Source organism: Tenrec ecaudatus, chromosome 9 (genome assembly GCF_050624435.1).
Source record: "Tenrec ecaudatus isolate mTenEca1 chromosome 9, mTenEca1.hap1, whole genome shotgun sequence".
Lineage (NCBI taxonomy): Eukaryota > Metazoa > Chordata > Mammalia > Afrosoricida > Tenrecidae > Tenrec > Tenrec ecaudatus.
This window is the reverse complement of record NC_134538.1, coordinates 62,383,347-62,397,005: the sequence shown is the minus strand read 5'-3', so window position 1 is coordinate 62,397,005 and position 13,659 is coordinate 62,383,347. Positions and strand designations below refer to the sequence as shown.

The 13,659-nt window shown below is 44.0% G+C and overlaps 1 non-coding gene across 1 annotated transcript; it reads left to right on the top strand.

Annotated features, from left to right (window-relative positions):
* The first annotated feature begins 12,592 nt into the window (after positions 1 to 12,592).
* Positions 12,593 to 12,755, top strand: LOC142457637 (U1 spliceosomal RNA). The gene has a single exon (XR_012786337.1). It is a non-coding gene; the product is annotated as a U1 spliceosomal RNA (small nuclear RNA).
* Positions 12,756 to 13,659: the final 904 nt, after the last annotated feature.

Below are 13,659 nucleotides of genomic sequence, written 5' to 3'. Positions count from 1 at the left end.
CAAGTCATATGATGCACATACGAAGGCCCGGATTTTGGTAACAGTACTCATCAGCATAGTTCTTAACATATTCATTAATAGATACCTCTTGTTTTCCTTATCCGTCTTAGGGGCATGTTCTCTATCTGACAGACTGGCCAAAGGGTTTGCCTTTGCCTTCGCTTCCCAGCCGGTTGGTAGAACCGGGTGCCGTGTGCCTGTGTTCACCAACGTGGTCTTTGCCTCCAGTGTGGAGACTTCCTTTGAGTATGACAAGAATAAGTCTGAATAGGTAGGCCACCAACTTCATTTGTCTTATGCTACAATTCTCTTTTGAGATGGAAAGGTAAAGGGTTGTCAATTGACTGTAAAAGATGCAACAAGCTAACCAAGGGGGAACAGAAAAGGGCTTGCTTGACCTGCCTTCTACTGATATGTCAGATCCTTCCAGCTACCAGTCTTATACCAAACTGCGTGTGCTCTATAACACTGATAATAAAACAAACAACCCACTGAAGGTTGGGAGAAGGGAAACCTGCTGGTGATGAACCTGTAGGACCTAGTAGTTGCACCTGTTTGCATGACCACAGTCACTGGCTAGTGGGCTTTGCCTTATTTGCGACTAAACACTGTTACAGAGGCAAGATTTTCGCACTGAAGAGATATTCTTTTTCAGTAATGACAATTATAAGGTAACTTCCCTACTCAGCAGCTGTTTCTACTTTCATCTAGCTAATTTTCCCCTTAGCTCTTATCCATCCAGAAAACAAAGGTGACTTCTGATGTGACCTGAACTTCATTCAGGACAGCTTCCATGAATGGTCTGCTTCAATAGCTAACGATCTGACTTGCTAAGCATGTTGGGCTGACCATGAGGTATTCAGATATATTTGAGAACACATGGCTAGACAGAATCTGCCTTCATTCCTCTTCCAGGGGTGGGGGACTACATTGACTATCTCTCTCAAAACCTCATCCTCTTGGCCCTGGTGTGGAGAGTTTCAGTTGTCTTTGAGCTTGAGGGGACATGTGGATGGATGGGAAAAGATGTATCATGGAGGCAAGTCTGCATCTAAGCTGGAAAGGTTTCATAAAGATCCATATTTAAGGGAAGTCAATTGCATCCTTCAAACCATATTATCTATTTACATGTTGTTGTTAGGTACTGTTGAGTTGACCTTGACTTGGGGGACCCCAGTGCACAAGTTGACAAAACATTACGCAGTCCTGTGCCATTCTCACGATTGGTTAGGGAGTGGGACACTGATCCAATGGCTGATTTAGAAGTAGATCATCCAGCCTTTTTTCCTGCACAGGCTTAGTCTGAAGGCTCCACTGAAAGGTGTTCAGCACCGAAGCAACATGTAGACGTCCGCTGACAGATGGATGGTGGCTGGACATGAGGCATACCTGGGTCTTCCCCAAGAAAGGCAAGAGCCTTACCCCTGAACCGCCAGTGCTCTGATGCCCATGTGGTTGTGGTGGTTGTGAGTCATTGAGTTGATTCCAATCATAACAACTTTATAAGACAGAGTAGAACCACTGCATAGGGTTTTAAAGGGTCCAATCTTTAACAAATTTATTATTTAACAATAATAATAAATTATTAGTATTTAGCTCTAATCTTTATGGAAGTCAATCGTCACACTTTTTTTCCTTGGGGTGACTGGTGGGTTCGAACTCATCTTTTGTTTAGCAGCTTAGCACTCAACCACCATGCCACGAGGGCTCCTCGGTGCACATGCTCCCTGACCTCCCTCTTCTCTTTTTCTTTCAAGCTTTTATTAAAGACTTGCATTTGTGTGTGTGTGTGTGTGTGTGTGTGTGTGTGTGCCACCATCACCACTATTTAATTAAAAATTTTTTCACATCTCCAACAGAAACTCTTGTTTCCATTAAGCCAGTGGTTCTCAACCTTCCTAATGCTACGACCCTTTAATACAGTTCCTCATGTTGTAGTCACCCCGGAACCATAAAATTATTTTCATTACTAATTCATAACTGTAATTTTGCTACTGTTATTGTGTTAGAGAAAAAAATTCATAGCAACTCGTAAGTATAAGAGAGAGTTTTATATAAAGGTTAAGTGCACATCAAGAAAACATCCCAACCCAGTGCTGCCCAAGCCCACAAGTCCAACACTAGCCCATAAGTCTGACACCAATCCACAAAATCCTCCTCCACCTCATAAAACACACACAATGATGCCAATTGCAGGAGGAAAGCCAAATCAGTGAACGTGTAAGCATCTCAGCGTTGACAAGGGTCTCCACATGGCTGTTCCAGCACCCAGGGCTGCATCAAGGTAGGTCCGTATGGCTTCTCCTTGGGGATGTCTTAAAGGAAGCGGGCCTTGCAGTTGAAGCAGGTTGAACTGGCAAAAGCAGCTGCACCCTGATCCGACCATCGGAGAGCAAGAGACCCGAGAACTAGAAAAGCGAGGCTGTCTTTCAATTAACTCAACATGTGTTTATTGGCCAGTTTGGCACAATAATCTTTAACTATCTTAGTTATGAAGCGGGCAACCCCTATGAAAGAGTCCTTTGACACCCCCCCAAAGGGTCACGACCCACGGGTTGAGAACCACTGCACTAAGCAGTAACTGCAAATCTCCCACTCTTTTCAGCTCAAGGTTGCCACTAATCATTATAATTATCCATTTGCCCTTCTAAATCATTCATATACATTGGTACATTGGGTCATATAATATCAGTCTTTTAGTGCCTGATTTATTTCATTAAGCATACTCATTTCTAGGTTCACCCACGTTGTAGCATGTGTCAGAACTTCATTTCTGTGTATGGCTGAATAACACTTCATTGTATGTACATCTCACAGAGTCCCTGGAAGTGCCCAGCGTGGGAGGTTGAAGTCCTCCCAGAAGCTCCTAGGAAGGATAGTCTTTCAATGTACTTCTGAAAACTCAGCCTCTGAAAACCCTGTGGAGCATAATACTGTTCTGACAGACATGGTATCCCCACGAGTCAGAAACAACTCCGTAGCCACTGGTGATATATCACATTTTGTTGACTCCTTCACATCTGGATTCACCCTTGGGTTGTCTTCACCTCCTGGCAGTAAAGTTTGTTTTAGCAATTTCAGACTTCCATCACTCACATCATAGGAAATGAGCTGACTAGACACAGAGGATTAGAGGGAAAGAGCTTTGTGCATTCTGGGGTCCCCATGCAGACAGCGATGGAAACTGGTGAGAGTACCAACAGCGATCGGATCTTGAGGAAGAGTAATTGAAGGCAGCAGTTCCGGTTTTTCTTTCCCTGTCGTGATTCTCACATTCTTTTCATATTTGGCTTTTTAAAAAATGAAGTGGGTTTCCCTCACCTACTCACCTAAGGAACTGTCCTATCATTGTAGGCCATGAATTGTTCTGTTTTTTTTAAAAGTTCCAATGAGATTCCTGAGAGATGCAATATAAAAATTGTTTTGAGAATTCCAATCCTAGCTACCTACCCAAAAGACTTGATCACTGATGTCCAAAGAAAATATTGTATACAAATATTTATAGTCCCATGATTCACAATAGCCACAAATGGAGACAATCTGAATGTCCATCAAGGGGAGAATGAATCCGCAAACTAGGGTATGTCAATTTAACCCATTGCCCTCAGGTTGCTTCTGACACATAGCAGAGCCGTAGGACAAACCATAACTGCTCTGCAAGGTCTCCGAGGCTGGCACCCTTTTGTGGATGCAGACAGGCACATTCTTTCTCCTGTAGAGCTGCTGGTGGTTCAACGTTAGCAGGAGAGTACATCAATCCTTCGGCACCTGGGTAGAGCTCCTGATGACATGTATCTATAGTAGAATAATGTTCAGCCATAAAAATAAATGAATATTGACACGTAACCTTGCTGACATATACTATACAGCATGACAACGTTCTACTAAGTGAAGTCAGACACAAAAAGGTAATTATGGTTGGACCCCACTTATAAGAAATACCTAGAATAAGCAAATGCATAAAGACCAAAGTTTATTCGAGACTATGAGGAGTGAGTGGGAGAAGGAAAGGAGATATTATTGCTGAAAGGACACAGACTCTCTGTTATAAGACAACCCAAATCTACTGAAGTTGAGCTCATTCCAACTCATGGGGACCCTGGAGGACAGAGTAGAACTGGCCTCTTGATTTCTGCGCTGTCAATCTCTATGGAAGCAGAGTACCTTCTCTGTCTCCTGTGTTGCGGCTGGTGACCTGTCAGCCTTTCAGTTAGAAGCCCAGCGCCTAACCCACTTTGTTGCCATAACTCCTTGAGTCTGTTATGAATGAGGAAAAAAGTTGAGAATGGATGGTGGTAATGCTCATAACCCGGTGAGTATTATTAATATCACTGAATTGTACATGTAACAGTGGTTGAAATGGCAAGTGTTTTATTACATATGCAAACATTATAATATCACAGATTATACTTACATATTTTTCCTACAACAAATTTTTTGAATGAATGAAAGAGTGGTACAGGCTACAACATTGATGAATTTTGAAAAGATGATGCCAACTGAAGAAGCCAGTCACAAAATGCCATGTTTCACATGATTCCACTCATAGAAAAGTGTAGCGTAGGGAAATCTTTAGAGGCAGAAAGTAAGTTAGTGGTTGCTCAAGTCTGGGAGGATTCAGGAACCAGAGAGGTGATAGCTCAAGAATATGAACTTCCTTTTTGAGGTAATGAAAGCTGTCTCAGATGAACATATCTAAAAACTGAGTTATATACTGTACAAGGGTGCATTGTATGATGTTTGAATTATAAAATGCTAATAAAGCTGTTATCCCAAACAAAAAGTTATCTAAGAGATAGGTGCCAATATCTAGGTAGCAAGCAATGATGATCCAACGTGCTACATCATACACAGAGCAAACGATGGTCTAGCTTGCCCTAAGCAATGTAGAATAACCTCAAGATGAGTGAGCAGCATGTTGCTACATTGATGAGTTATTGATTACTGGCTGAAAGGCTTGGGGGGAGGGGGGCATTGGGTGGTACCACGCAAACGTGCTCTGACATAAGCCGCATGGGTAGAGAAAGCGCATTGAAAAGGGAGAAAGGAAAACACCGCTGAGATAGCATCACACTGGCCCCTCCTTCAGAGTTTCCGAAAGTCCTCTCTTGTGTCTGCGACAGGCCAAGGCTGGCAGTGCCATCCGTGTGGGGTGCCCCATCCTAGCCCTGTCTCCCTCTTCCCTTCCTCTTCAAGCCTGCCTTGTACTGAATTCTCCCAACCACAAACACACAGTGTGCAGATTGAACGCCCCACGCGCTCCGAGACTGGCACCAGTGGGACTTTTCCTGGAACCCTGTGACTGAACTTGGGTGCTAAAGACCTTTTTCAGAGGCCTGAGTTCCGACTGGCCGGGATGGTGTTACTTTCACTGGGCAGTGAGAGATTCGGCTGCAAACGTGGTCAGATGCTCTCACCTGCAGTGATTCAAATAGTTTGTCATGACAGTCCTGAAAAATATATTTGCCCTGGGCCTTTCATACCCTGTGGCGCCCTGGCAACTTACTGGTTACATGTTGGGCTTTGAGCTACTTACATGGTCAGCAGTTCAAAGCCACCAGCTGTGGGGGGAAGATGGTGCTTTCACCTCCAGTGAAGAGTTTCAGGTATGGAAACTGGCAGGGGTGGTTCCACTCGGCCCTAGAGGGTTGCTGCAAGTCTACATCGACTCGATGGAAGTGAGGTTTTTATTTGTTTGTTTGTTTTCGTCATTCCCTAAAATCTGCTTTGAAATGACAGATCGGTCCAGTTGTGGGCAGTGGTAGAAGAGGGCAAGCCCTCCCCGACTTTAGAAATATTAGTGAGAGAAGGGGATTGTCATGTTGCTCCAGTGACTGTCCCCATGGCCTGTCACAGTCAGAGCCTATAACTGGAGGAAACCCCTCCGCCTCTGTGCCCTTTCATGAAACCCCCTGCCTGGCATCAGAAGGTGCTATGATTTGGTGCATGGGTAGTTTTGCTTAAGTGGTAGCTGGGCAGAAGCTGCTGCTATTTCTGTATTGGGTGTTTGTATGTGTGTGTGTGACACATTTTCTTCTAAGTTTTATTTGCTTTGGTGCTGTTGAGAATACAGGCAGCACAAGCAACATGCACCAACTCAAGGTTCCTACATGCATAATTTAGTGATATCGATCACATTCTTTGATTTGTGCAGTCATTCTCAACCTGAGTTCTTCGTCCTCCTCCTTGGGACACAGACCCATGGTTCTCTAAAGCTCCTGCCCACTCTTTCCAGCCGCCAGTGTCATAGACAGACAGGGTTTTACAGAGGGCAAGGTGCACGGCAGGTCTCTTTTCACTGCTTAAGCTAAATTATTGCTCAGTTTTAAGGTGACTTCAGGGGAATATTTCTGGTTGAAGGCCCACCACTGTACACAGTCACTCATACGTGGGGACCTGAGCCCAGAAGCAACAAAGAGAGGAGCTGATGCCAAGGGCTCAAGTAGAAAAAAGATGCTTTGAAAACAACGATGGCAACATATGTACAAATGTGCTTGATACAATGGATGCATGTATGGATTGTGATAAGAGTTGTACAAGCCCCCAATAAAATGATTTGAGAGAGAGAGAGAGAGAGAGAGAGAGAGAGAGAGAGAGAGAGAGAGAGAGAGAGAAGAGAGGAGAGAATCCTCTCAAAACTACTAATGACCAGGAGCGGGGGTCCAAGAGAACACCTTCCCGCCACCACGGTATTTTTAAACATCTAGACGTGGAGGTGTGGTGGAAGGTATTAGTTGGCCCCGTTGGCTGAATTAAGCCCACCTGGGTGGGGTCATAAACCTGGGCCTAGTTTGGGTTGCCCAGGGGTGATGTCATCTGGCTTGGGCTGAATTGGAGCATGCCCAGTTCATGTCTTTGTAAGTGCTTAATACTCTTTTGCTTCCTTCCCAACCTCCTCTATGAGGGCCTGAGCAGGCCTGGGAGGGACACCCCCCTGTCCCTGTCTTGGCTAGCTAACATAATGTTCTAGTTAATATCCACAATTTTACTCCACTGGTTTCTAATATCCATTGCAATGGCTACACAGAACTCACAGGCAAAATTCATGATTAGAGTGTTTTTAAGGAGTTGTTAAGCTGTAAGACCAGTGAGAAATGCTCAGGGTATTTTTGTTCCAGGACATGTCACAGTTTCAAGTCTTACTAACTGCTCAGGGCCTTGAGCTCAAGTTCCCTGGGTCAGCACACCCAGGTTCCTGAATTAAGGCACCTTCTCCAGTAAACCTCAGCCAGAAGGTAGTCAGCTCCACTTCTGTGGTCAGCAAGTCCAACCTCCCCAATTAAGTGCCCAGAGGCACCCCACTCCCCAGGCTATTCTCCTGCACAAAAGCACTAATCATAACTTGCTCTGTGGGCTGGGAAGCCCATCACTCTGTTCCATGTTCCAATTTCTGCTTCTATTGCAGAGATATACAACTTCAGATATATAACTGTAATCTGAATCCAGGAAGCATACTGTGCAGGGATCAGGCCAGAAGATGCTCTCCACTCCTGGCTCTTACTGGTCATGAGATCTTTCCTCCTGCTTCTCAGCAGGCTCCTTTTATACATAGCAGGACGAGGCTCCAGAAAATTGGGTTCACAATTATTCACAGGTGAATCCTACTACCCTCTTCCCCACAGTCTTACCAGACCCATGTAAGGAAAGGTCATTGGGTGGGAGTTCCAGACTTTGGCTAGAAGAGCCACCTTAAATAAATTCACTTCTCCTTCATCCAGGACAAGCCAGGAAGTCAAAGCCTCTGTGAGATCCCAGTGCTGGAGGCATGTGGGTGATCCCAGCCTCTGCTCTCTCAAGTGCAAGACGGTTTGGGTACTGATGAACCAGGATGGGGACTGCAAGATGTTTCAGTCCCCATCATGGCCCCTGTGTTGCGTTGCATTCCTGCCCCTCCCACTTTTCTCTCAGGCTGTCCTCATTGCCTTCAGTATTAAAAGGAAGAGGTACACATAGTCATGGGATGTACCAGATCTGGCCCAGTCACCGCCCCATTCACCTGAGGCGTGTGGGGAAGCCAAGAGGGATGCCCACCTCCCTCCAATCAGCAGCATGGAAGGAGTTGTTCTGCTGTTGGCTGGCCCAGGTGTAAATTATCCTTACTGATTATTGGGCGGGAGCTTTCCAAACACTAGGGACAGAACAATTGAGTTCCAGCAAGCTGAGAATTTGCAGATCATGGCTTGGGGTCTGCTTCCTGATTTTCCCACTGGAAAATTTGAGATACACAGGTAAGTATGTTCGGTCCACTTGGCTACCGTTTCCTTGTAGATGCAAGACTCCGGTGTCTCTTTCACCCACACTCTCCGGCTTCTTGGTTGGAGAGGTAACAACTAGCAAATCTACTAGTCATCGTTGCTTCCCTCACTGCCGGGAGGCACTGAGAGCTGGCTACTTCTTACCTGATTGCTGATAATTTGGCTCTCCAACCCTCTACAGCCATTTGAGATTTAGTGTAGGAGGTGATAGTGTGACACTGTTGTTTTCTCATGAGATAAGACAAATTCAATGTTGTCACAGAGCAGTTTGGGTCAGACATTTTTATGGTTAATTTTTGGTTTCAGCATTTAAAACAAAGCTTTAAAGTCAGAGGCTGATGCCTGGGATGAATTTTCCTATTTAACAGGAATTTCATTGTTAAAATTAAAATGATTCACCATGTCATTCTCTGTCCATTGAACACAGGTGCTGTTCAGGGATGCATGGAGTACATCATTAGTCAACCTCCCTGGGACTTTCGTCTTGACTTAGCTCTAGGTTGCATTCACATACTTTGGTCTCCCTTCATGTCTTTACCTACTCGGCAGGATCATGGTGTATAAAACTGATTTGTCTAGCTCTTCCCTTCTCCATTGTTCTCAATGCTTGATTTCAATCAGTATGATGCTGTGTAGTCATACGTATGGAAAGGGATACCTGAACACAAATGATTGTAATGTTTTGTCTCTGGAAGGGGGGAATTCATGCTGCTGAGTTGTGTTTGGGAGAACTTCTGCTGGATAGAGCTTCAGTTAGCATAGAAGGCATGTTCGTCATCACCTTGTTCTTATGTGCCACTTTGTTTGGTGCTGCCGAGGCCATCTGCAATTTTATGGGCAGATTATTATCTCTGCAGGTCCATCTAGATAAGATAGGCTGGATAAACAACGTGGAGAAGAAAACAATGGGACCAATGGTCCCGGGGGACATGGGAGAGTGGGATGTGGGGGAAGGGAAGAGGTGCTAACCAACCCAGGGACAAAGAAACAATGAGTGATTCAAAACCAGTGGCAAGGGGGGACGGTGTGAGGACTGATAGGGAATGATCAAGGGCAATGTAACCGAGAGGAATTACTGAAACCCAAAATGAAGGCTGAGCATGGTAGTGGGACAAGAAGAAAGAAAAAGGAAATAGAGGAAAGAAGTAGGAGGCAAAGGGCATACATAGAAGCCTAAATACAGGCATGTATATATATAAATATATTTATGATTATGGTAGAAATAGATCTATGTGCATATATGTATAGGTTTAGTATTAAGGTAGCAGATGGACATTGGGCCTCCATTCACGTACTCCCTCAATACAAGAACACTTTGATCAACTGAACAGTCATTCCATGATACCCACCTTCCCAACACAATCGCTGAAGACAAACGTGTGCATAAGCAAATGTGGTGAAGAAAGCTGATGGTGCCTGGCTATCAAAAGATAAAGCGTCTGAAGTCTTAAAGGCTTGAAGGTAAACAAGTGGCCATCTAGCTTGGAAGCAACAAAGCCCACAGGTAAGAAGAACACCAGCCTGTGTGATCACGAGGTGTTGAAAGGATCAGGTAGCAGACACCAAAGAATAAAAACCATCATTGTGTGCTCACCTTCCCCATATAAACCCTGAAGACAAATGTGTGCATAAGTAAGGGTGATGAAGAAGGCTGATGGTGCCTGGCTATCGAGAGATATAGCGTCTGGGGTCTTAAAGACTTGAAGGTAAGCAAGCAGCCATATAGCCCAGAAGCAACAAAGTCCACATGGAAGAAGCACACCAGCCTGTGTGATCATAAGGGGTCGCAGGGACCAGGTATCAAGCACCAAAGAACCAAAAAATCATATCATTGTGAATGAGGAGGAGTGCGTGATGGGGACCCAATGCCCATCTGTAGACAACTGGACATCCCTTCCAGAGGGGTAGTAGGGAGGACATGAGTCACTCAGGGTGCAGTGTAGCATCGATGAAACATACAACTTTCCTCTAGTTCTTAAATGCTCCCTCTATCCCCCCTCCCCCCGCCCCCACTATCATCCCAATTCTACCTTACAAACCTGGTTAGACCTGAGTACGTACAATGGTGCAGAAAGGAGCTGGAAACACAGGGAATCCAGGACAGATGAACCCCTCAGGACCAGTGGTGAGAGTGGTGATATGGGGGCGGGGAAGAGGGGTTAGGGGGAACTGATTACAAGGATCTACATATAACTTCCTCCCTGCAGGATGGACAGCAGAAAAGTGGGTGAAGGGAGACGTTGGGCAGTGTCAGATATGATAAAATAATAATTTATAAATTATCAAGGGTTCATGAGGGAGGGGGAAAAAAGAAAAAAAATGAGGAGCTGATTCCAGATGCCCAATTGGAAAGCGAGTGTTTTGAGAATGATGAGGGCAACAACTGTATAAGTGTGCTTTATACAATTGACGTATGTATGGATTGTGATAAGAGTTGTATGAGCCCCAATAAAATAATTTTTAAAAGAATAGAAGACATCTTCACAACAACAACAAGATATAATTGTTGCTTCGTTGCTAACCTAGATTCTTATTTTGTTTGAGAAACTTTTTCTATAATGAGATTTTTTTTAACCCAAACCGTACAAAGATGTATTTTTCTTTATTCTCCTTTCTTGGATGATCTCTTGACTTAAATTGTACCTATAAACTCACTGCCATCAAGTCAATGTTGACTCACAGTGACCCTCTGTGGATTTCCGAGGGTGTTAACTGTTTACCGGAGTAGAAAGTCCAGTCTTTCTCCCTCAGAGGTTGGTTTTGAACTGCCAACCTCATGGGTCGCAGCCCAACTCATAACCACTACACCAGCAGGGCTCCTGAAATGTTACCTTTAGGGTTATAACAATTAAAGAATAAAATTGTATCTGCATAAGAGCACCCTAAAACTGAAGTACTTTACATAATTCAAAGCCTGAGACCAGGCTGAGTCAGATTCCATTTGGCCTAAGTTCCTGCTTCTGTTTCTTAGAGTATGTGACCAGTGATTGCATTTTAGACAGCAATAACTTCTTCTGCATCATTCTGCAGTGATCTGCTCTGGAACACAAGAAACTATGGCTAAGGTTGAGTACCCTTTCCAATGTGAATTCTTGATAAATGAGTCTTATAGAACATGTGTAATGTCAACAATCAAAGATACCCCTGTACTCTTTCTGAACCTTGCACAAAGTTCTGATAAAACATTCATGCTTATACTCTCTTTGGAATGCCATTTCAACCTTTCATTTTGCTGCTTTTTGACTTTCACATCTTTGAATCTGAATAGAAATCTTATTTTACAGAAATTCTACTTTATTTAAAATGTATGCATTGCACAAAATTAAGAAAGAAAAAGGAAATGGAAGGGAGGATCTGGCGAGGGGAAGCAAAGTGGAGGAAGTATCTCAGGTGGGCTTTTCAAATCATCGGGTCCCCTCTTCTGAGTGATGTCAGTTGGGGTCCCATTAGTAATGGGAACTAATATTATAGTCCTTCAAAGGGCCTGAGTCTTAGAATGATGACGTCTCAGCATACACCTCTTTGGGGTCCTTTTCATCTTGGGGAAAGAATTGGCAAGACTGATATGATGATAGAGATGTGTATCATTGGTCTGGTAGTCTGAATACCATGGACATTATTCTCAGTAGAGTGTCTGTTTTTGTGATCTTTTATTATTCCCTTTAGTAAAACTTTTACACACTCAGAATTCATGTCACTAGTGAAGACCAGTCAGCAGGGGTCCCCCTGGAACCCTGACAGAATGGCAATATTGCCTCCTTGAGGGGCCATTTTTCAGAGGGCTGGAAAATGAACCCAGGTGGGTGATGAATCACCAACATAACTGGAAACAGAGCCTGTAGGTTTAAATGGGATCTGCAGATCTTTACTCCAGAGAGAGTGGGGTTCAGGTGGGTAAAGGGGAGACGATGTCAATGAGTCCATGTAGAAAAAGAGTGGTTGGAAACTGATTGTGGTAGCAATTGTACAATTCCACTTGACCTGTTTGAAATATGGAACAATATATGTATTAAATCCCAACAACAACAAAAGGCCCGAAACAAACTATTGAAGAATGGGGGAGGGGGGAGAATTATACCAGAAGTAATTCGGTTGCTTATTTTCTTCCTTTAAATGGCTGGGTCATGTAAGAAATAAACTTTTCTTTTAAAATTGTTGGCAGTATTCTCAAAGTCTAATCAACTAGAGCTTTTAAAACACGTCAATGATCCTTTTCAGTGCTGGAATATTTTTAAATTATGTTGTGGTTCTTAATATGAAAGTTTACTAACTGTGTTAGTCTGGGTAGACTAGAAAAACAAATTCTTAGAGACACATGTATATAAGAAAGAGATTTAATACTTACCTGGCAGGGGAGAGACCGTGGTCACGAAGGTGGTTTTCCCAGGGCAAGGCTCACCCATTGTACTCCGGATGTGCTGACCCTGCGATTTCCCCAAATGTGGGAAACTTGACTGCATAATTTGTGGTAGCAGGGGACTGCGTTCGCGCTCTCCCCTGAAAAAAAAAAAAGAGATTTATATACAAGAGCAATTGCATTATGAGAAAACATCCTAACCCAGTTTAGATAAAGTCCAATATTAGCCCATATGTCTGATACGAATCTATAAAGTCCTTTTCAGACTCACAAAATGCATGCAATGATGCCAAATGCAGGAGAATCACAGGTCAGTGGGTTGGAAGTCTTGTGGACCCAACGGCTTTGTATGCATCTCAGCACTGACAGGGGTCTCTCTATATGGCTTCTCCGGCTCCAGAGGGCTGGTTGAATCAGGGGAAAGTTCTTGTGGCTTCTCCAGCTTTTGTAGCACCCTGTGTCTTGTTAGTAGAAGGTCTCTCAGGGAGTTAGCAGGGAGAAAGATGTGTCTTTTCCCATCACCATGACAACCTACAACCTTAGACAAATTTCCAGACGATAATAGGAACTTGAAATAGGCACACAAAAAACACAAAAAAGCAGCCAAGTAGCATCAACCTTAAATGGACTACCTTAAAATGCTATCTACCACACATGATTGTCTTGTTGTGGTCAAGGTCACCAAGATGATTCTGACCCAACGCCACCCTTCTGTGTCAGAGGAGAAGTTCTCCACTGGGCTTTAAGGCTTTATTCTTTCTAAAGCAGATCACCAGGGCCATTTGAATCCTGAACACTTTGGTTAGGAGTCCAGGGCTGAAACATATGTGCCAGCCAGGGGCCCTAAAATGCATGATTAGGAAGACAGAAAGATTGAGCCTTGTTTGATTTTGCTCCAATTCTTGAGGTATTTGCCTTACGAACTTCACTCAGCACACTGGTGTTTCAGCATCCTGGGACAGGTACCTCACTATGTCAACCTCTCGGTCTTTCTCAGCTCTAACGTCAGCGTCGCAGCTGATCTCGTTGTTAGATGTTGTCATGTCA